Source organism: Camellia sinensis, chromosome 6 (assembly GCF_055761805.1).
Source record: "Camellia sinensis isolate YWXY chromosome 6, ASM5576180v1, whole genome shotgun sequence".
In the NCBI taxonomy this organism is placed as follows: Eukaryota; Viridiplantae; Streptophyta; class Magnoliopsida; order Ericales; family Theaceae; genus Camellia; species Camellia sinensis.
The window spans coordinates 197,303,954-197,317,314 of NC_138966.1; the positions used below are offsets into that span (position 1 = coordinate 197,303,954).

The 13,361-nt window shown below is 33.1% G+C and overlaps 1 long non-coding RNA gene across 1 annotated transcript; it reads left to right on the top strand.

Moving 5' to 3' along the window:
• The first annotated feature begins 5,089 nt into the window (after window positions 1-5,089).
• Window positions 5,090-7,681, top strand: LOC145792195 (uncharacterized). Its single transcript, XR_014331572.1, has 2 exons — window positions 5,090-5,303; window positions 6,190-7,681. It is a non-coding gene; the product is annotated as an uncharacterized LOC145792195 (long non-coding RNA).
• Window positions 7,682-13,361: the final 5,680 nt, after the last annotated feature.

Consider the following 13,361-nt stretch of genomic DNA (forward strand, 5'->3'; position numbering starts at 1 on the left):
ACAAATTTTCACCGTTATACGAACAAACCTACCAATTAAGTGTTTCTGAAAGAAAATTTCAAATTTCAGAAAATGTTGAAGTGGTGACTGCTAGTTTCTAGGAGCTAGTTCTATTTATACGGTCACTGTTACTTCTTCCGAGATGGAGAAAAACAACAAATATTGAATTATACTACTTTTCCGATTAAATCTCTAGAAATTAAAATTTTCATTCAAATATGCCTTCTAATTTTTCAATTTGATTTTGGGAACAAGTTTATAAGCCAAATTTGTTGACTTATATATGTCAAATTACCTTTTAACTTTTTTAAACGTTTTTTTCGTAATGAAGTAAAAAGGCCAACTTATAAAACACTTCCTAAAACATTCACTTTTGAAAGTTAAAAAGCATAGTTTGTGACCAACTTAAAAAACAAATTGACAAAATTAATTCTAAGGAGTTTTTATACTTTTTTTGAAAAGTTCGAAGAATTGCACATCGTTTTGGAATGTGTAAAAAATTTTATATTTCAAGTCATTTATGTACTCGTTTTGAAATGTTTTTTAAATAAAAAAAAATTCACATATAAAAATTCATTCCAAATTGATTCTCATATATTATATATCTTACCTTTTTAGCACAAAAGAAAAAAAGAAAGAAATATAATAGAAATAAGAGTATAACTAAATCTAGTTTTTAAATAATATATTAAATCTATCTTTTCAAAATTAATGGGACTAATTGATCTATAAAAAAATCTTTAAGGTTAAATAAATCACCATTACTCAAGATCAAATTTATAAGTAAGTTTTTCATTTTAATATTTATTTATAACCAAACCAAATCAAATGGAATCAAACTTTGCATATCAATCAATTGGGTTGACCAATTTGAATATTTTTTTAATATCTATTTATATTCTAAAAAAACAAGAAGATAAAATGGAAAATTTAGTCAGAGTTTTTTAACAAAAAATAAATCTAAAAACATTCCATTTTCTTAAATAATATAATTATAAAAAAAAATATATCTCACCATTTCCTAGGATATACTTTTTAAGTTTATTATAATGAGATTCACATATTCCTTCTCTATAATTCTTGTCATCCAAACATAATCAAATAGAAATAATTGGTCCATGAAAGAGATATCAGATCAATTCTTGAACTTATTTTTATCCATTCAATGTTATACAATTCAATTTAAGAAAATTCCTAAAATTCAAGTCTCTTCATCTCTTTAACCACCAAAAAAAAAAACTTAATTTCTACTTCTATCTCTTCATCTCCTCTCCTCTCATTTGTGTCCTACTAAAGAGCAAAAAAATAAAGAAAAAGATAAAAAGAAAATATAAAAAAGAAAAGAGAGCAAAAGTTATATATAATTATGTGAAAGAATTCATCATTCACTTGGAGTCAAAATTGTTAGTCTCAGCTAATTCTAGACTCTGTTTGGGAAAGTCTCATGGACCTTGACTTCAATTCCGCACTGGTGGTTTATCATCGTCTACTGCACACTTTGCACAAAACACAACACCAACCGTTTAATATACTATTTATAAGATTCATACATAATATTTTCATTTTCATTGTATTTACATTATAAATTTAAATACTGATTTAAAAAATTAAAAAAAAAAACTTATATTTCATTCATATTATTTAGAGAAAATTAGTCTAACATCCCTCTCCAACTTTTAGCAATGGGAGAGGTCCACAATAAAAAAAATTTGTAGTCTAAGGTCCCTCACCTATACCCATATATAACACCCATTCTTTCATTTTCTCTCCTCTCCCTTCTTGCACCAAATAACTCTCTCTCTCTCTCCTCTTTGTCTGCAACATTGTTCAAAGCTTCATTGGCATTGACTACGACAGAGGAATTCGCACTAACAAGATTTATAAAGCTGATCGTCGATTTATATGAAGATTCTTGATAATGCTTTATACAACAAGATTTATATGAAGCAACGCACTAGTCCTCATTATTGTTCCTCCAATCACTAGTCCTCTGATGAAGATTCCTCCGTCAACAAATATCATTACCCTCGGAGGAAAAATATCAAGAAGCAGAACACTAGTAATCTTTATAAAAGCATTATAGCAGATATGAAAGCAGAAACAAAATGCATCAGTTACATATTCACAAGCACAACTGAAAAATATTTATCATTGCTTCTCTTACTTTTTTCTCGTTTCTTCTTCATTGTCTTTATTGTTGATCTCAATAAACCAAATCTTAAAATCTTCATACAACATTTATTGAAGAAATCCACATAAAAAGGTGTATTCGGGAGCTGAGGACATGGATTCAGCAAAGAAAGTGTTTGATGAAATGTCAAGGAGAGAATGTCTAAAGTCTCTCAAATCAATCTAGAGAAATTTCAATCCAAACCAGAGAATTTCTCTAGACCAACCTAAAAAAAATTTAGTTCAAACCAGAGAATTTCTCTAGTCATCCAATACATGAAGCAGAAGCAGCGATCATTATGCACAAAAGTAAAAGATAATGCTGCCAAGAAAACACAACATCTACCTGGTCAAGATGTGCATCTACAGATGTGAACAAAGCCAAAAAAATTTGTGAACAAAGTTGGGACCATGAATTTGTTTAGTAACTTGCTACTGTGGATATTGAGCGGGGCTTCATCTAAAGGGTTCAACTCATTTCTTTCGATGTTTAGAGACGTGCGAGATCAAGGCGGCCAAGTTTATCCAGATCTAGCCAGGTAAGAAAATCATGCAACATAAAATGCTCCCTAAGGATTAGAATGTTGGTTGGTCCTTGTATTTTTTGAATGTTTAATTCTAATGTTATTGTAAAGGGTTTTGTAGAAATATTAGTTTATACATAAATGGTTGCATAAACTGGATATGGAGTAATGGTCAACAACAACAGTATTGTTAATAAATAGAAGTTGAAATAAGAAAAGGAAAAAGAAAAAAAAAATCTCTAGTTTGAACTTAGAGAAATTTCAATTTTCTCTGGTTTGAAACCAGAGAAATTTGGTGTTGGTGATGTGTAAAATTTTCTCTGTGATGTGTCCAGAGAAATTTGGTGTTGGAGATGTGTAAAATTTCTCTGTAATGTGTCCAGAGAAATTTCATGTGGGTGATGTGTAAAATTTTCTCTATGATGTGTCCAAAAAAATTTGGTGTCGATGAGTAAAATTTTCTGTTTGATATATCCAGAGAAATTTGGAATTGGAATTTTCTCTGTGATATGTCCAGAGAACTTTGGAATTTTCTCTGTGATTTATCCAGAGAAATTCTCTGAATCGAATTTTCTCTAGATCAATGTTAAGGGACCTTAGATATTATGAAAATATCAAGTCCCCTTTATGCTACAAAATTTTAATATCAGGGACCTTAAAAAAAAATCGCCATAATATTTTTCTTCATACATGATCTATAGTGAAGCATGAATTGAATTCAATCTCCACCACATATAGCCATTTGTGGATAAATTTGGGGTGCCAAATTTTGAGACCTAGTTTTTTTGTAAAAAAAATAGTCTATGTGGTTTGTCTCCAAAAACATGTTTGGTTGAAAATTTTTAAATTTTTTTTCAAAATCACTTTTTTTTTCAACTACACATTAATAATCACTTTTTCATTCTCTTCTCTTTTTCTCAATCACTTTTTCTCTTATACCCATTTAATCAACTACAAAAATAATAATAATAACTATTAAATCATCCCAAACTCCAACATTTGAAAATTATTTTCAAAATCTATAATTAGACAAATTTTCAAAATTTTTAAATTCTCTTAAAAATTTTATTTTAAAAATAATATGTCAAAACACAAACCCTATATTTGCTTCATTTTTCTCTCTTCTCTCTCTCCTGCTACACTGAAGACGAACTTGGTTCTCCAGCATTGACTGGATTCCCAAGTAGACCACTTCGGCCACATGGCACAGTCGGAGATCAGTAAGCTCAGCTGCATCTGATAAATCTTTCCAATTTTCTCTATTTGACATTCTCATTGAATTCTTGCTTTTATACAAGTAGGTGATTGATTACATTTCTTGCAAAATCGCATGAGATTCTATATAGATTTCGTGGGTTTTATTTTCCTGTTCGTTTTTATCTAAACCCCGTTTATGATAAAGTTTTAAACCCACCAAATTCATTTAGATTCCCCAATTCAACTTTCCTCATTTATTTCTATTTGATTCCACATTTTTATTTATTATTATTTTATTTTATTTTTTATTTATTTTTCCTGTGAGTTTGCTGAGATAAATGAGGATAACTGGAAGTGTAGTTGTTGAGAAATAGTTTGTTTTTGTAAGAAAATGTAATTTAAAATTGAATTTCCTAGGGGAAAAAACATGCCTTGTTTTGATATAAGCATTTTGCATTAGATGGTTACCATGTTAGGTTGGGACTGTTTTGCTGAGAAATGTAATTTGGAGGTTTTGACAGGCTAGGTGCAGGCAATGGAGATAGTAGGGGCTAGGTGCAGGGTAGGTGTCAGCTGAGAATCGTATGCCTCAATGTTCGATTCAGGTAAACAATTTGATTCAAATTTTAACTATAATTTACGTTGCTTGTCGTGGTTGATGATTTATCTCAATTAGATATATGAATCTCTTGAGTTTCGAATTCTAATTCTAAGCTCTGTATAATCTGAACCTTTAGGTTCTTGGAGAATCATGTTTTGGTTTGATTCATAATGTTTGTTATTGAATTCAAACTGTTACATGACAATTATTAATCATTATTGTTGCTCCCATTGAAGGTATTTCTCTTGTAATTGACTTTGGATTGTTGAGTTTTGCACTAGTTCTTGGGATATTCATGGTTATATGATATGATGCACGAATATGGATACGGGACACGTAAATTTTTAAAAAATAGAGGACATGACATGCTGGAGACACGTTTAATATATATAATTTTATTTATTTATTATATGTCTAAAATAAAAAGAAAAATCATTAATTTTTATACAATTACAATAGTAATAAAATTAATAAACATATTTTTTAAATTTTTTAATAAAAAATGAGTCTTTTTAAATAAAAATAATTTATTTTATGAATTTTAGGTTTAATAAAAATAAGGATAAAAAAAAAAGTGAGGGAAGAAACTAAAGGAGGAGAGAGAAATAGAAGAGAGAGAGAGAGAGACGGGTGAATCAGCAACAGGGGGAAAAAAAATAAAAAGGAGAAACAAAGGAAAGGGAGAGAGAGAATAGGAGAAGACGAAGAAAAGGGAGGAGAAGAAGGTGGAGACAGAAGACGAAGACGAGGAGGAGGAGAAGAAGAAGAGAGCAGACGAAGAATACCTCAGCTTCTTCAATTGATCTGAACAGGTTAGGGCTCCTCTCCCCTCCTCCACTCCCTCGATCTCTTTCTCTGTCTTCTCTCCTCCCTCGATCTCTTTCTCTCCAACAGTTAGGGCTTCGATCCACCTCATGCGTGTCATTTGCATTCGATTCGTAGATGTTGGATTTGAGATCAAACTACTTTTATTCGTTTGCTTATTTATTGTTCTGGCCTAAGATTTTAAGCTCAAATATGGACTTGACTGATGTTGTTTTTGATTTGAATGACTTTGATCTGGATTGAACGGATGCAGATCCTGAGCTAGCTAATTCGAAATGCTACAATCTAGAGTTTTTGGTTCTCTTAGATTTAGGGCTTTGATTTGGTATTGACCTAGAGTTCTATGTGCTATCTTTTTCCCTTTTCTTTTCCATCTTTCTTTCTTTCTTTCATTTCATTTAAAAAAAAAAAAAAAAAAATAAGCTAAATATTTAAAAACTGATGTTATAATTCCAAAAATAGAGGATGGTTACATAATTACCATAATGCCGTAGTTTTATACGCAAATATTTTTGTTTTTAGGTTGATTTGTTAGCTTGCTTTTTATGAATCCATATCAAGAAATTAGACAAAGTTATGAGCTTTCTCTCTACATTGAATTGGCTTTTCCTTGAGCTTCTTATGGGCTCATGAATTTTGGCAACAAAGTGATTATGATGGGTCAAACAGATTATTGTCATGATGATAATATTGCTAGTTTAAACAGTTTTATCTCATCTCATGCTTATGTTTCCTGTAGAGCTGATCTTGTATTTATGTTGTTTACTCTATTCTGGGGTGGTATGACCTCACTTTTCTTATAAAAATACAATGACATTCACCATATGTTGTTGGTCCTTATCGAGCATCTCTTTAATATTGGATTCATTGCAGGGTAGAAATGTCGATGCCTTGATTTTGTATTGACAAGCTGTGCCCTCTCTGTCTCATATCCAAATATGATTTTCCTTTGCCCTACAGGTATGTGTATGTATTGTTTCTTTCGATTTTGCTGTCAATGCTACTTTCTGAATGTGTTTTGTTGAAGTGGAAGTGTTTTAGCTTTTCATTGAAGTGAATAGGTGAGGTTGTTCAACCATAATTTGATTCAATTTACACTTCTTCTATGCGTCTGCTACATAATAAGACTTGATTCTTTCACTCTTTCATTTTTGATTCAGATAGAAAACTCGAAGATCTAATGATAAATTTTTGGTGAAAATCCAATAAAATTTTAGCACATTTTGCAATAGAGTTTGAAGGCAGTGATTTATTGTGCTCCCCTGGTACAACTTCAAGAAATTTGACTTATTTTGAATTGTTTTGAGTGTCTCCTCGACTAAAAAACTTATAGAAAACAGTAGGTTAAAATAGAATTCAGCATAGTAATAAAACAAAACACAACCTAGTTTGAGATTTATTTAAAATTCATTTATTGGAATTTTCTTCTATTACACAATATACTAGGCTTATGGAGGGACTGCCTGTTAAAATTTCATGAAATTACGAGGTAGAGAACTATTTTTAAAAATTCATCAAAGTCAGGCCTCTGCACAATTTCAATTCTGCGCAATCATGAAAACTGACCCCCAAAATAGCTATGCTTTTGCTTTACTAAAGCCTCTTTTCATTCCATCTTGTAAACATGATTTAAAATACATCAAAGATCAATAAATTCATGCTTGAAACAATTTAACAAGAAATTAAAAATTGATTTGAAAAATTTACCAACTAAGAAATTTTTGTCAAGCTCTCTAGAAATTGAGTGAAGTTCTGCTTAAGGACTTGTACCTCATTGTGTTTCGAATTATTTTGCAGGGGAAGTGTGGTATTGAGAAACAACCTTCTTATTTATTTATTATTTTTTTTTTTTTGGGGGGGGGGAGGATTGCTCTAATTGAGACTAGGTCAGGCACAATTTTTAAGGTCACAATTTTCTAGATAAGGAAAATTGCTTCTACGAATCATCTTCTTCCTTTTATTGGTGCTTTCGCTCTTTCCAAATATTTGGTTAATCGTGAATAGTAGAGTAGAGTCCAATTATATCTTTTGTGCTTGTATAGTATTTTGGTCCTTAACTCTCAAATCTTTGAAGCCCTTTTAACTGTGTCTCTTTGTGATGCTAGCTGTTTAGACATAATTGATAGTTACCTAAATCATTTTGAACTGAAATGACGCAGAAGTGGCTTCGGCAGAGTTAGTACTAGTTGTGGAGAAACATATGTTAGAATCTGCTTCTCTTGATTCTGTTGTTAAAGCCATATTTTTCTTGTTATCAGATATATTCTTGGTGTTGTATGGAAAATTCCATTTTGTGGGGTGTCCAATAATTATCTACTTTATTTTATTTATTTATGTATTTATATGTTTTTTGGGGGACTTTTAACCTCTTTTCCCTTTTAACCTTAACTATGAGATTCTTCTTTTTATTTTCTGAAACAAAATTTTAGTATATAGAGAAAACCAATTGTATTGAAGAAATGCCCTAGCACTGTAAAACGTAGCTAAGGTCTTGCATAAACGATGAAATTCTGATACAGGGAATGAAACAATTACTCATGATAGAAATAAAGGAAGGAACAAAAGAACTTCAAAAATGGAATATCAACACGTAGGTGATTTAGAAAACCGTAAGTGAGGTGTTTAAGTTAAAGTAATATCGTTAAGCTATAATTACTCAGTAAATTCTCTTTCTTAGAGACTAATTAAACTTGAGCCCTGTTTGGTAGAGCTGTGGGAAAGTGCTTATAGCTTATGCCTAAACAGCTTATAGCTTATAACTTTCAGCTTAAGCTGATTTCCAGCTTATTCTTAAAGCATCTCTTGCCCCACTCAAAGAATAAGCTGATTTCTGACTTCCACAAAGTTATAAGTTATAAGCTATAAGCTAAACCAAACACATCAAAATAGCTTAAATTAAGCTGAAAACTGAAATAAGCTGTAAATAATTTCTGCCAAACAGGCACTTGGTCACTTAAGATAATGAAACAATTAGTGGCTTAAGCTATTATTTCATACAACAAAAGAGAGAAGGATGGATAAAGTTAGAGAGAAAATTTCTTCTTGAGAGGTAGAAGAGAAAAAAAACTTTAAGTGAGTTGCTTAAGTTAAACTAAGATCATTAAGTTATAATAAGTAAGTAAATTCTCTTCCGTAGAGAATAAGCATGATTAGTTTGAGTTAAACTCGGTCATTTAAGAAAATGAAGTTGATTATATATAAATTTTGGTTTAAATTCACTTAAATGAGTAGCAAAAGCAACCCTATCAATGAAAATCTTTCCCCACATACAAACAGACTACCTGATGAAATACATGTTATAGCAAGCTCTGTTATCATGGTTCATTAGATGTTTCACTGTTTATACAAAATGGTAAGGTTTATGCATGATTACAAGTCTGTGGTTCGAGATGACTTACTTTGCCTTGTCTGGAGGAACATCTCTCAACCACTCAAGGTCAATGCTTCCATGTTTTCTAACCATTCGGTTTTAGGAAATCCTGCATAATCATGTAATCATTATTGACTTTATTTATAGGTTTCTGCATTTAGCTTGTTATTACACACGACTAGAGCCATTTGAAGCTGATTTTGACAAATATGATTTGTACTCGTACCTTGATTCACTCTGCTAGCAAGTTGTTCATTCCTAGTTCTCTGATAGAATTAGAAATCTCATTGACATCTGCACATTGTATTGCTTCATAGTCCAGGGAGTCCATAGCATTAACTGATTTACCCTTTTTTGACCAAACTTACCTTTTGCATATAGAGAGCATTAGCACCTTCTTGACTAGGGCAGGATACCTTTTTTCTAGGATTGTATTATTGCCTCTTTGAATGGTTTAGTGAATCTTAGATTTCATTTCTAAATTAGTACAGGGCAACCCTACGCCCCCAATAGGCATGAATGCTACTTATGTGCTTATGTGATATTTTGGAAATGATTTGATTTGATTCCAGGGATCAACTATGAGAAAGATAGGGATTTCATTCCCAAACTTTGGGGAGTCTGATATGGCAGTGATTTGATTCTGTGGCAATCCGAGGTATTTGGGGCAGTAATCCAATTTCAAAGATTTGGGGATTCAATTTAGGCAGTGATTCATATTTTGATCATGATTTGAGTAATCGGTAGTAAATTAGGGCGGTGGTTTCCCGATTATAAAGAATTTGAGTTTGAATTTAGGTTCTTGCCTTAGCAATAAATAAAAAAAAGAAAAGAATGATTGCCTTTTTAAAATTTAAATCTCCAAGAAAACATGTGATTAAAGAATAATTTCTAAAAAAAAGAAACTTTCCAACTTAAGTAGAGCCACAGAGATTATGGAAGGTGTTTGATTGAATAAGAATCTTTAAGTCATTGATTTTAGGGGGAATTTCAACTTTTATGAAAAAGGAAGTGGTGACCAAATCTTCAATTTTGAATAAAATTTGGAATCCCCTAAAAGATATTTGACTAAGGAGACAATTGTTTGATTAGATACTTGGAATAAAATCGAAAGCTCCTTGGGAGGAAAGAATTTTGAAAGAAAACCCGAGTAGAATTTTAGTAATTATGAAATTTTTTTGATCAAACAGAAATCTTTAGATTTTTGACTTTAGATGGAATTTGATTTTATGGAAAAGTGTTGATAAGGAGGTAATGACCGAGTCTCTCACTTTGAAATGAAATTTTGAATTTCCTTAGAAGACATTTGACTATAAGGTAACTGATTGATTTCTTGGAACAAGATCTAAAATTTGTTGGAAATTTTTTGAAAATAAAATTTGAATAGAGTTCGGAAATTATAAAAAGTTCTTTTCATCAAGTAAAAATCTTTGGGCCACTGACTTTAAGGAACCTTAATTTTATGGAGAAATGTTAGACACGGAAGTAATGACCAAGTCTCTCATTTTGAATAAAATTTTGGTTCCTCTATAAGATATTTGGCTAAAGAATGATTGTTTGATTGATTCCTTGGAATAAAATGGGAACTCCTCAAAACATTTGAAAAAAAAGAGGAAAGGAAAACATTGAAATTTTAAATAAAAAAGGCATTTTATTTTGAAAATGGATTGTGAAAAAAAAAAAAAGAATTGAAATTTGATCACGCACTTTTGAAAATAAATTGGGCCACATTTCGAGAAACAATAAATAATGGAAAGACAATTGTTTAGATTGATCATTTGGTAGGATTCCTTAAAATTGCCTTGGTTGGGAATGGGTGATGATGATGACTTCGAGATCCGATGGTAAGTGTTAAACAAAATTGACTGGGTCCATTCACCTATTTTCAAGTTTGTTGCATAATATCCCGGACATTATTCGTGGGTTATGTTATGTCAATAAGGCAAGCATCAAATTATGCTACTAGTACTGTTTGATCATTCCCTTGTGGAAGGAGAGGTATATTGATAGTATTAACTGATGTATCCTTTTGTGACCAAACTTACCTTTTGCGTATAGAGAGCATTAGCACCTTCCAGATTAGGGCAGGATATCCTCTTTTCCAGGATTGTATTATTGCCTCTTTGAATGATTTAGTGAATCCTAGATATCTTTTCTAAATTAAGACAGGGCTACCCTACCCCCCCCAATAGGCATGAATGCAAATTATGTGCTTATGTGATATTTTGGAAATGATTTGATTTGATTCCAGGGATCAACAATGAGATAACCCATGAATAAAGAATTTGATATTGAATTTGGGTTCTTACCTTTGTGATAAAAAAAAGAAAGAAAAAAAAAAGAAAGTATTATTGCCTTTTTAAAATTTAAATGTCCAAGAAACACATGTGATTAAAGAATAACTTCTAAAAAAAAGAAACTTTCCAACTTAAGTAGAGCCTCAGAGATTATGGAAGGTGTTTGATTGAATAAGAATCTTTAAGTCATTGACTGTAAGGGCAATTTCAACTTTTATGAAAAATGGTAGATAAGGAAGTGGTGACCAAATCTTCAATTTTGAATAAAATTCAAAATCCCCTAAAAGATACTTGACTAAGGAGACTATTGTTCGATTAGATACTTGGAATAAAATCCAAAACTTCTTAGGAGGTAAGAATTTTAAAAAAAAAACGGAGTAGAATTTTAGTAATTATGACAAGTTTTTGATCAGTTAGAAATCTTTAGGTTTTTGACTTTAGGGGGAATTTGATTTTATGGAAAAGTGTTGATAAGGATGTAATGACCAAGTCTTTCACTTTGAAATGAAATTTTGAATTTCCTTAGAAGAACTTTGACTATAAATAAGATCTAAAATTCCTTGAAAATTTTTTTAAAATAAAATTTGAATAGAGTTCGGAAATTATGGAAAGTTCTTTTCATCAAGTAAAAATCTTTGGGCCACTGACTTTGAGGGAACCTTAATTTTATGGAGAAATGCTTGACAAGGAAGTAATGACCAAGTCTCTCACTTTGAATGAAATTTTGGTTCCTCTATAAGATATTTGGCTAAAGAACGATTGTTTGATTGATTCCTTGGAATAAAATCTGAACTCCTCAAAACATTTGAAAAAAAAGAGGAAAGGAAAACGTTGAAATTTTAAATAAAAAAAGGTACTTTATTTTGAAGAAGAATTTTGAAAAAAAAAATAGAAGTTGAAATTTGTTCGCGCACTTTTGAAAATAAATTGGGGCACATTTCGGGAAATAATAAATAATGGAAAGACAATTGTTTAGATTGATCACTCTGGTAGGATTATTTAAAATTCCTCAAAAGTGCCGTGGTTGGGCAACTATCACCTAATGGGTGATGATGATGACTTCTAGATCTAATGGTAAGGTGCCGTTTGGTAACACTTACGTTTTCAGTTTTCTGTTTATATTTACAAAAATTTTAAATACTCAAATAAAAACTTGTTTGGTAAAATTTTTGATTTATAAATCAATAGTTTCAGTTTATAAATTTGGCCAAAAAATGAAAACACAAAAAATGTGTTTTCATTTTGAGTTTTCAGTTTTTTTTTTTTTTTTTTACCACCTAACACTAGCCACCACCGGCCACTATTTTCTACCACCACCCACCTGCCACCACCACTCACCACCCACCCGCCACCACCACCCACCGCCCACCTGTCACCCACTCGCCACCACCACCACCCACTCCTCGCCACCACCACCACCACCCACCACCCACCTGCCATCCACCCGTCACCACCCACCACCCGCCACTACCATCTACCGCCCGCCACCACCACCTGCCACCTACTTGCCACTACCACTCACCAGCCACCTGCCACCAGCCACCTGCCACCCACCTGCCATCACCACCACCACCACCACCACCACCACCACCATCACCCACCATCCACCTGCCGCCACCACCCACCACCACCACTACCACCCACCACCACCCGTCATCCACCACCCACCAGCCACTACTACCCACCACCACCACCACCACCACCACTGCCCACTCGCTACCACCCACCATCCGCTACCGTTACCGACTCACCCACTATCACCATCCACCACCCACCCGCCACCACCCGCCATCCGCCACCCACCTACTACCACCACTCACCACCCGCCACAACCACCACCACCACCACCACCCACTCGCTACCACCCGTCACCAGCCACCGTCACCCACTCACCTATCATCACCACCCACCACCACTCGCCATCTACCACCACCACCTCCACCACGCACTCGCTACCACCCACCACCCGCCACCGTCACCCACCCACCCACCACCACTACCAGCCACATACCTGCCGCCACCACCATCCACTCACCACCACCCGCCATCCGCTACCCACCTGTCACCACCACCCACCACCCGCCACCACCACCGCTACCATCCACTCGCTACCACCCGCCACCACCCACCACCAGCTACCCACCACCCACTGTCACCACTTTCCAGCACCGTCTTCTGCCGCCACTTGCTATTTTTCACTCTTTTTTATTTTTTAAAATTTTTTTAAACATTTTGTCAATTACCAAACGCGTTTGTAGTTTATGTTTTCTAAAAATAAACAAAAACCAGTTTATAAAATTTTTGTAAATATAAACTGAAAACGTAAACGTTACCAAACACACCCTAAGTGTTTAACAAAATTGACTGGGTCCATTCAC